Here is a 10,861-nt window from a genome sequence, read left to right as displayed (position 1 = left end):
GGGCAATTTTATACTCACTAGAGGGAAAATGTCATGATCACAATATTGCTCGTTAGCTTGGAACATGCGTGGAGGGGCAAGGAGGCGATGCAGGTCTACACTACAGCCGGGATCGACGCTCTGAGATCGATCCACCCATGGTCGATTTACCGGGTGTAGTAAACACCCGCTAAATCGACTGCAGATCGCTCTCCAGTCGACCCCTGTACTCTATCCAGATGAGAAGAGTAAAGTAAGTCGACCCCCTGCAGCTTACACCCTGTGGTAACGTGATCTAAGGTACGCTGACTCCAGCTACTTTATTCACGTAGCTGGAGTTGCGCAGCGTAGGTCGACTGACTGCGGTAGTGTAAACATAGCCAAAGCTTGCTACAGTTAAGGGCCATATATTAGGTGGAGGCTTTGTGGGAGTAGTTATGCTGAAGTCTGGGATTTATCTGAATAGGCCTAAGGAGAGAATCCCAAGTCAGATATTTTGCACCCTGATTTTGAGAAACTAACGAGTAACCACAAACAGGTGCAACACGCCACAGGATTCTGAACGCGGGGTGGGGGGGAGGACGAGGGCGGGCTTTAGCAATTAGGTTGCTATGCAGTATCTCAGCAGTTGGACGCATTCATATATTGGAATTATTAATAACTAAGTGATGTAAATCATGAGTATTAATGCTTGATGCTAAATTATGGACTTCCCAAAGGCTACATATGGGTTGGGGCAGCTATTGACATTATTGTAATCAGAGTAAAGGAGCAGATATGGTATATAGCCATCCTATTACCATAATAAAGTGGATAAATTACCTTTCAGTGACCATTTTTCGTTTTGTTGGGTCCCTGAGATAGGGTCAACTGAAGCAGGGCCTCCCTTCTGATGGGCTCCCTTGCCCCTCGATCTTTGTTTCCAACGGTGTCCACAACTTGTAAGTATGCACAGGGCAAGACCCTCTTTACTATCTAGTCTAATTGTTACGTGTATTGAGCCTGGCCTATGATGTCCATTATAACTGTCTGTATTAAATCACGTTTCTGTGTGTTTCACCACATTTCATCCCCTCAATTAACTTTGAGTAGCCATGTACAAGGACAAGCTGTACCCCAATACGTCATCCTATAGGCATAAAAATTGTACAGGCTACACCACCACCCTGGGACATCATCAACAAAGTGCTCATTTGTGCCTGGGTAACGGCCCCGCGATGGGAGGGAGGATGCAGCAAGGACTCCGGATCGGTGGCCAGGGTCGCTGTGCATAGAGATGGGGAGGTTATATGGGGAGGGGGGTAATGAGCGGGAGAGGGAGGTCAAGAGTTAAAATAATAATATTTAGGAAAAAAATGTATAATGAAGCGAAACTGAACAGAAATCAAACCGGAGTGTAGGCTCTAAAGCTTGGGTAGGGATTCGGGGTTAAAGGTCTGGGATTCCCCACAGCTCCAGAGCCCTAAACCTCTCCTCCCTCCCACTGACCCACCCAGCCCACGTCCTGGGTGCCCTTCCTCCACACTCCCCTCCTCTTCGTCCCATTACTCTCAGTCGGCACCACCTCCCGGCACCTTGGGAACTTCTTGCGTTTCCTCCTCGTCTCTCACAACCTCATCCCTCCCTGCTGCTTCTTAGCTCTAACCCTGCACACACCCTCCCCATGTCCTGGCACCCCAGAATTATCTACTCCCCCCTTTCCCTTCCCCTCCCCCAGCTCTGTTCACCCTTCACCCGTGGGGTCCTGAATGGCAACATTATACGCTCTCCTATCAAAAACAACAAGGAGTCCAGTGGTGGCACCTTAAAGACTAACGGATTTATTTGGGCATCAGCTTTCGTGGGTAAAAAACTTCACTTCTTCAGCTGCATCTCCTATCAAAAGAGGAGCTCATCTGCCTGTCACACAAGCCAGGCATGAGTCACACACCTATTTACTTTAGAATTCTACAGCCAGCATATTTTCCTATTGAAAAGGCATGAAAGCTACAGTTATTAATGTAGTTGCTAATGTAGCCAATAAGGATGCATTCAATGCAATTTTAAAAGGACTGACAGCACCAAAAAAGGCACATGTCCAAAAATGATACTTATGTGTGGGAGATAAGGCAAAAAAGGGGGGGCAAGGAAACTTGTCAAAACTTGTATGACAAATAAAGGTATAAAGTTATCACTACTCGGGTTCTTCAGAGACCCCTCAGCTTCTAATAACCCAAGGGACAGGACTCCTTACCCAGCGAGATCACCGTCTCATAGTTCTCCTGCATGACATCCATGTAGAGGGCTCTCTGAGCGGGGTCCAGCAGAGCCCATTCCTCTCTGGTGAAATACACAGCCACCTCCTCGAAGGTCACCGGCCCCTGAAAGAGAAAGAATCCAACACTCAGTACCTGCTGCCCCACTCTCAGTCCCATTATTCACAGAACAGCAGCACCAGGTAAATGGAAGCTTCGTGAGGCACATGTTAACAGAGTCCCACCCCACCTTGTCTAGAGCATCCAGGAGGCATCAGAGAGTAGAAAGAGAGAACCTTTGTGTCTCCCAGCTGACAGACGGAGGCAGGGTCTTCACATTTATCACATACCTACTAGCCAGAGCTTGATATAGGAGATGGGGCTGTCTCTGGACCCTGCTGGTGTCTCCCTGGTAGGAATGCCAACACTCTCCAAATAAAATATATGGAAGAAAGGGGAAGTCAATAGTAAAGAATGAAGTGAGAAGGTCAGAATTGTAGAAAACTGGCTATAAGAAATTAATAGAAATACAAAGGAAGTTTTTAAACGTATATTAAGTACAAAATTAATCCTAACAATGGTAGTGGTAAATTACTAGATGGAAATGGCAGAATTACCAAAAATAATGCAGAAGAGGTAAAAGTCCTCAATCAATATTTCTCTCCTGGATTTGGAGAAAAACAGATGCTGTAACTCATATCATAAGATGTTGACGACGACACTCTTTCCATTCCAACAAGAACTCACAAGGACGTTAAACAGCAGCTATTAAAGTTAGACATGTTTAAATCAGCAGGTCCAGATAACTTGTATCCAAGAGTTTTAAAAGGCTTGGTGGAGCGGGTACCCATAGCAGTGCCTCTGTATGCCAACATCTTTATGGCTGACTTAGAACAACGCTTCCTTAGCTCTCGTTCCCTAACGCCCCTACTCTACTTACGTTACATTGATGACATCTTTATCATCTGGACCCATGGAAAGGAACCCCTTGAGGAATTCCACCATGATTTCAATAATTTCCATCCCACCATCAACCTCAGCCTAAACCAATCCACACAAGCGGTCCATTTCCTAGACACTACTGTGCTAATACGCGATGGTCACATAAACACCACCCTATACCAGAAACCCACTGACCGCTATACTTACCTACATGCCTCCAGCTTCCATCCACGACACACCACACGATCCATTGCCTACAGCCAAGCTCTAAGGTACAACTGTATATGCTCCAAGCCCTCAGACAGAGATAAACACCTACAAGATCTCTATCAAGCATTCTTAAAACTACAATACCCATCTGCTGAAGTGAAAAAAAAAGATTGACAGAGCCAGAAGAGTACCCAGAAGTCACCTACTACAGGACAGGCTCAATAAAGAAAATAACAAAACGCCACTAGCCATCACCTACAGCCCCCAACTAAAACCTCTCCACCGCATCAAAGATCTACAACCTATCCTTAAAGATGATCCCTCATTCTCACAGATCTTGGGAGACAGGCCAGTCCTCGCTTACAGACAGCCCCCAAACCTGAAGCAAATACTCACCAGCAACCACACACCATACAACATAAACACTAACCCAGGAACCTATCATTGCAACAAAGCCCGATGCCAGCTCTGTCCACATATCTATTCAAGTGACACCATCATAGAACCTAATCACATCAGCCATGCCATCAGGGGCTCATTCACCTGCACATCTACCAACGGGATATATGCCATCATGTGCCAGCAATGCCCTTCTGCCATGTACATTGGCCAAACCGGACAGTCTCTACGCAAAAGAATAAATGGACACAAATCTGGCATCAGGAATTATAACATTCAAAAACCAGTGGGAGAACACTTCAACCTCTCTAACCACTCAGTGACAGACTTGAAGGTGGCAATTTTGCAACAAAAATACTTAAAAAACAGACTCCAAAGAGAGACTGCTGAACTCGAATTAATATGCAAATTAAATACAATTAACTTAGGTTTAAACAGAGACCGGGAATGGTTGGGTCATTACACTAATTGAATCTATTTCCCTATGTTAAGTTCTCCTCACACCTTCTATGGGCCATCTCAATTATCACTGCAAAAGTTTTTTTTCTCCTGTTGATGATAGCTCATCTCAATTGATTAGACTCTTCCAGTTGGTATGCATACTTCCACCTTTTCATGTTCTCCTGTCTGTGTGTTCCATTCTATGCATCCGAAGAAGTGAGCTGTAGATCACGAAAGCTTATGCTAAAATAAATTTGTTAGTCTCTAAGGTGCCACAAGTACTCCTGTTCTTTTGCGGATACAGACTAACACGGCTGCTACTCTGAAACCTGTATGACATGTGTAATCCTGTGAATAATAGATAGGGGTGGGTATACTAACAGTATGGGTATTTCTATTACTTAATAAGGGTTTGGGGGGTGTTGTAATGGATGTAGGCATGTACATACTAACTGAGATAAAAGGAGAGTGACAACCCATCATACCCTACGTTACACAAGTCTCAGCAGGTTTGTCACACCCTGTCCCTCCCTTTCTCCACCCTCCATATTTCCTGCCTCCCACCACCTCCAGCAGCTCCCACCCTCCTATGCATTTACTGCTCCTCTCCCTCCAAGCAGAGCCCACCATCAGCTCCATGATAATCTCTTACCTGAGCCAGCTCCATTGCAGCCATTTCCTGCCCCCTGGGAGGACGGGATGATCTGGAGCAAACGTGGACGTTAGTCTGTAGCCTGTCAGGCGAGAAGGGCAATGTGAGAGAATTCAGATGGGGTTTTCATCCATTCCACAAGCCGATTCCCCAGGATTTTCCCTGCTAATGGACATTTTAGGTTCTGCCACACTGTGAAGAACAGAGTGACCTTATTCCAGTACAGGCCTAGCCCCCTCCCACCAGGGTGTAACCCTCTGAGAAATCGTGAAACCCTCCTAGTAACAGTCTCTTTTACACTTATCAAGTTTGTGGGCAATACCAAGCTGGGAGGGGTAGCAAGTGGTTTGGAGGATAGGATTAAAATTCAAAATGATCTGGACAAACTGGAGAAATGGTCTGAAGTAAATAGGATGAAATTCAATAGGGACACCTGCAAAGTACACCGCTTACGAAGGAACAATCAGTTGCACACATACAAAATGGGAAATGACTGCGTAGGAAGGAGTGCTGCAGAAAGGGATCTGGGGTCATAGTGGAACACAAAGTAAATATGAGTCAACAGTGTAACTCTGTTGCAAAAAAAGAAAACATCATTCTGGGATGTATTAGCAGGAGCACTGTAAGAGAGACACGAGAAATAATTCTTCTGCTCTATTTCACACTGATTAGGCCACAACTGGAGTACTGTGTCCAGTTGTGGGTGCCACATTTCAGAAAAGATGTGGACAAATTGGAGAAAGTCCAGAGAAGAGCAAGAAAAATGATTAAAAGTCTAGAAAACATGACCTATGAGGGAAGATTGAAAACATTGGGTTTGTTTCGTCTGGAGACGAGAAGACTGAGAGGGACATGGTAATAGTTTTCAAGTACATAAAGGTTGTTACAAAGATGCGGAGAAAAATTGTTCTTCTTAACCTCTGAGGGTAGGATTAGAAGCAATGGCTTTAAATTGCAGCAAGGGCTGTTTAGGATGGAGATTAGGGAAAAAACTTCCTAACTGTCAGAGTGGTTAAACACTGGAATAAATTGCGTAGGGAGGTTGTGGAATCTCCATCATTGGGGATTTTTAAGAGCAGGCTGGACAAACACCTCTCAGGCATGGTCTAGATAATACTTAGTCCTGCCTTGAGTGTAGGGGAACTGGACTGGTGACCTCTCGAGGTCCCTTCCAGTTCTATGATTCTATGAACCAAAGGCCAGAGAAGAGCAGAATCAAAGGAGTCACTTTGGGGGATTCTCCCTGTCATTGTCCCCAAGGCAGCTGTCTCGGGTTTACAAAGTTGTTGGATGCTCCAGCCTTTATACAGTCTTTCCTGGGAGTGCCCCTTTCATGGGCTGGCCTAGTTTTAGCTTTTGGCAAGTGTGACCCTGGGGGCTCTGAGACGGGGCCTTCTTGCCTCAGCACATCTTGTTTCTTTCTGTGCCTCCCAGCGAGTCCAAATGAATAGATATTCCTCAGACAGACTGTGAACATAAAAATGGCCGACTGCATCAGAGCACTGGTCCATCTAGCTCAGTGGCCAATGCCAGGTGCTTCAGAGGGAAAGAACAGAAAAATCATCAAGTGATCCATCCCCTGCCACCCATTCCCAGCTTCTGGCAAAGAGGCAAGACACACCATCCCTGCCCATCCTGCCTCTGACACTGGCAGATGAGGTGTTAGCTCTTGCAAAAGCCCCCATGTCTTAATTGAACACGGACAAACACATAGCTGGAATCAGTCTGACTCACCTATGTTAGTATTGTTAAAAGAGGTATTACAATTGTAAGAATGTGTTTAGACTTTATTGAATGCTTGTGAGTTGGTGTCTGGGTTAGTATCTGACTAGTTGCAGGGGGCTGGACTAGATACCTCCTGAGGTCCCTTCCAACCCTGATATTCTATGATTCTATGACTGGCGGTAACCTGGAAGTGAAATAACCGAAGCAAGTTAAGAAGAGAGCGGCATCGGGCATCGGTGGGGGTAAAACATTAGATGGAAAGAACTGACTATGCAAAAAGGAACGTCGCAAACTATCAGAGCCCCAGACCCCCGCCCAACTGAACCCACCCCAGCCAGGCATATCAAGCTGGGTCCCTGAAAAATCACCCAGCCCGTCTGGCAGTGAACGCTGCGTGTTCCAGGCGGAGCTATGGTGTGTGCGTCTGCTCTGCTGACGTGCTGCTTTGGTACGGAATGCGCCACGGCCACAGGGAGCAGAGACATGGACTCCTACAAAACACAATCCCAGATACACCTCCAATGCCGCCTCCCCCCTGCCTCCCATCTCCTCCCCCACCTCCACATGGCCATTCTCAGCCCAATGCTAACAGTTCCTCCCAGCCTTCAGCACTATAAATAAATAAAACATGGTGTTACAAAAGGTAGATTGTGCCAGAGAAACGTGATCTGGACATCAATAAGGCTTTTGATACAGTTCCACATGGGAAACTATTCGTTAAATTGGAGACGATGGGGATTAATATGAGAACCGAAAGGTCAATAAAGAATTGGTTAAAGGGGGGGTCTACAAGGGGGTCATATTGAATGGTGAGTTGTCAGGCTGGAGGGAGTTACTAGTGGAGTTCCTCAGATCAGTCTTGGGATCAATCTTACTCAACACTTTTATTAGTGATCTTGGCACAAGAAGTGGGAGTGGGACACAAAGCCGGGAAGGATTGCCACTATGGAGGAGGACAGGAAAATCATAAAAGAAAATCTGCACATCCTTGAAAGCTGGAGTAATAGAAATGGGATGAAAATTAATAGTGCACAAATTCTAGTTGTTAGTCCCCAAGTGCAGAATTTTGCAATAAGCTGGGGATTTATCAACTGGAAGTGACAGAGGAGGAGAAAGACCTGGGTGTATTGGTTGATCCCAGGATAATTATGAGCTGTCAATGTGATGCGGCCGTGAAATAGGCTAATGCAGTCCTAGGATACATCAGGTGAGGTATTTCCAGCAGACACATGAAAGGGTTAGTACTGTTGTACAAGGCACTGATGAGACCTCATCTGAAATACACCTCTACCTTCTGCCCTTAAAGTGTGTGAGCCTATCAACTGTGCCTTGCGTTGCACAGACACTGCTGGAGCTCAGGGCCCCATCGCTGCCCACGGCAGAGACCCTTACTGAGATCAGCACCCACGTTGTGCTGGGCGCTGCAGAGAGAGGGACAGTCCTTGCCCCAAAGAGATCACAGCCCAAGCAGACAATGGGGAGGAGGAAAACAGAGGGGGCTGTGACTTCCCCAAGGCCACCAAGCAGGTCAGGGACAGAGCCAGGAACAGACCCCGGTAACGCCAGAGCCCCGTCACCCGCAGCTTGGAAAGGTCCCAGACCCCATTGCATTAGGCTGCAGGAAGAGGTGGTTTGTCCATGGATGCACAGGCTGTCTTGGCAGGGCAGCTCAGCGGCAGTCCCTGCACACAGCTGGGGGTGGGGGTCATGGGTCAGGAGAAGTCAGTGTCCAGTGCTGTGGGGCTGTGCTCCTGGCTCATACTTCACTGCTGCCCCTCTCTTGCCAGCTGCACTGTTCAGCCAGCCCCAGGCCTCAGTGAGATACTGCCCCCCCTACCCCTCCACACACCACAAACCTTCAAACCAGGACATGGTTCACCAGTGCCAGAGTGCACTAGTGTAAATTCTGTCTAGACTAAGGGTTTGCACCAGTGCCTAAAACACCAGTGTGGCAGAGCCCTTCAGTGCCCAAACCAGCAGTACGGTGGCACTAGAACTGGGATCTAGTTTTAGCTCCATCATGGACAGCCTGGGTGACCTTGGACACATCAATGTTTCTCCTCCCAACTTTAATTTATTTACCCAGCTGCCCACTCACTGGGGTCTCCTCTCTCTCCAGAGCTGCTCACCACTCAAATCTGTGTGGATGTCCCCAGAGCTAAGGCAGTTCAGCTCGGGAATAGTCTTACAAGGGGGGCTGGGGAGTCTCTTTCCCTGGAAGTTTTTAAGAACAAGTAGGACCAAGCTCTGTCAGAGACAATCTACAGAGACTTGGTCCTGCCTCGGCAGAGAGAGCTGGACTTGATGACATCTTGAGGTCCTGTCCAGCTCTACATTTCTATGATGCTATGCAATAGATACGTATAAAACACACCATACAGAGTAAAACCCACCACAACATAATGTCAGGCAATTCAGGGGGGAAAAAAAAAACCCACAATCCACAGCATAAAATGACAATACAGAAGGGGAAAAAAGCAAAACAATGCAAACTAACACACCCTAGGAGAAAAGTACACAAGGGAAAAGAGCTCAGCTCAAACTAACACAACACAGGCACCAAACAAGCTAAGGCAAAACAATGCACCATAAAACTGCTACACAACATGGTGCGATCACAGTTCCAAATGGCACCATGCAAAACAGCTCAGCGTAGAACAGGACACAGCACAAAAGAGAATTATTTCAGTGTAGGCCTGGAAGGGATCCTGAGAAGGCATCTACTCCAGCCCCCTGTGATGAGGCAGGACCAAGTATCCCTAGACATTCCCAGACTGGTGTATCTCTAACCTGGTCTTAAAAACCTCCAATGAAGGAAATTCCACAGCCTCCCTTGGAAGCCAATGCAAGGCAGACACAGCCCAAAACAAGCTGTACACACACACGCTGGGCTTAGGGTTAAGGGGAAGAGGCAAGAATTCTAACAATCTGGGTTCAGTTCCCAGTTTTGCCCCAAATTCTCCATGGAAACTTGAGCAAATTACTTCAGCTCTCGAAGCATCAGTTTCCCCATCTGTAAAATGGAGAGTCGCCTCCCACCATTGGCCTATTTAGCCTTTGAGCCTTTTGTGGCAAGGCCTCTCTGTCCCTGTGGGCACGTCTACGCTGCAGTCAGACACCGGCGGCTGGCCCGTGCCCGCTGACTTGGGCTCACACGGCTCAGGCCGCAGGGCTGTTTAATGGTGGTGTCCATGTTCCGGCTGGGGCTGCAGCCCAAGGTCTGGCACCCTCCCACCTCGCAGGGTCCTACAGCCTGGCTCCAGCCCAACCCAGACATCTACCCGGCAATTAACCAGCCCCTTCGCCTGAGCCCTGTGAGCCTGAGGCAGCTGCCATGGGCCAGCTGGGGGGGGGGAGAGGGGGTTAACAGCAAGGTAGAGATACCCTGGGTGTCTGTTCAGCACCTGTCACAATGGGGACCCTGATCTTGGTCAGTGTCTGTGCAGAGCCCTGCACACAGGGGGCCTGATCTCAGTTGGGGGCTCTGCAACTCCCAGCATTACAGGATCCTGGATTTTGTTTAGGGCCCCTGCAGCGCCTGGCAAAATGTGGGGCCAGGATCTCTGTCAGGGTCAGTGCAGTGCCCTCTACAGTGGTGGGGCGTGATCTGGGTCGGGGTCAGTGCAATGCCAGACCCAACGGGGACACAGATCTCAGTCGAGGTCTCTAAGTGCCCAGCACAATGGAGGCAGCAGTTTGGGCCACAGTCGTGCACTGCCTGGCACAAGGGGGCCCGTGATCTCGGTCCAGGGCTCAGTTTTACCTGGCACAACAGTGGGGTCTGATCTCACCTGGGGTCTCTGCAGCGCCTGGCAGAACAGGGCCACGCTCAGTCCGATAAGAGCCCTGATCTCAGTCACACACCTGGAGAGAAAAGTGGGAAGATTTTCGAGGAGTGGGGCTGGAGTCAGAAGGTCGCTGGCTGTGGGGTCTGGGAATGTAACTGGGGCTGCTGGGTTGGGCAGGGTGGGGAGGGCAGTAGCTGTATTGGGACACCTGGGGCTGGGCCGTCTCCATGGGGGACACTCGCTCCTCCCTCCCCTTCCTGACCCTTCCCAGGCCCCGTTGCCAGCAGAGAGAGCCCCCCCCCAGCCCAGCCCAGAGGTGTCCCTGTCTCAGGGCCCCCCCAGCCTCTGCCCAGCTCAGGAATCCCTCGGGGGAACCATTTCCCACCCGCACAAGGACAAATCCCTGCAGGGGAAATGGGGGAAACCCCCAAACCCGAGCTCTGAACTGGCTATTGGCGAAGGGGAGAGAAAATGGGGCACAATCGGGGGCA

The 10,861-nt window shown here is 48.5% G+C and overlaps 1 long non-coding RNA gene across 1 annotated transcript; it reads right to left on the bottom strand.

Annotated features, from left to right (window-relative positions):
• Positions 1-2,321: 2,321 nt before the first annotated feature.
• LOC120375450 lies at positions 2,322-10,409 on the bottom strand. Its single transcript, XR_005586551.1, has 3 exons — positions 10,374-10,409; positions 4,858-4,939; positions 2,322-2,339 (listed from the first exon to the last, which is right to left on the bottom strand). It is a non-coding gene; the product is annotated as an uncharacterized LOC120375450 (long non-coding RNA).
• Positions 10,410-10,861: the final 452 nt, after the last annotated feature.

This window comes from Mauremys reevesii, linkage group 12 (assembly GCF_016161935.1).
Source record: "Mauremys reevesii isolate NIE-2019 linkage group 12, ASM1616193v1, whole genome shotgun sequence".
In the NCBI taxonomy this organism is placed as follows: Eukaryota; Metazoa; Chordata; order Testudines; family Geoemydidae; genus Mauremys; species Mauremys reevesii.
This window is presented reverse-complemented; position numbering and strand designations above follow the sequence as displayed.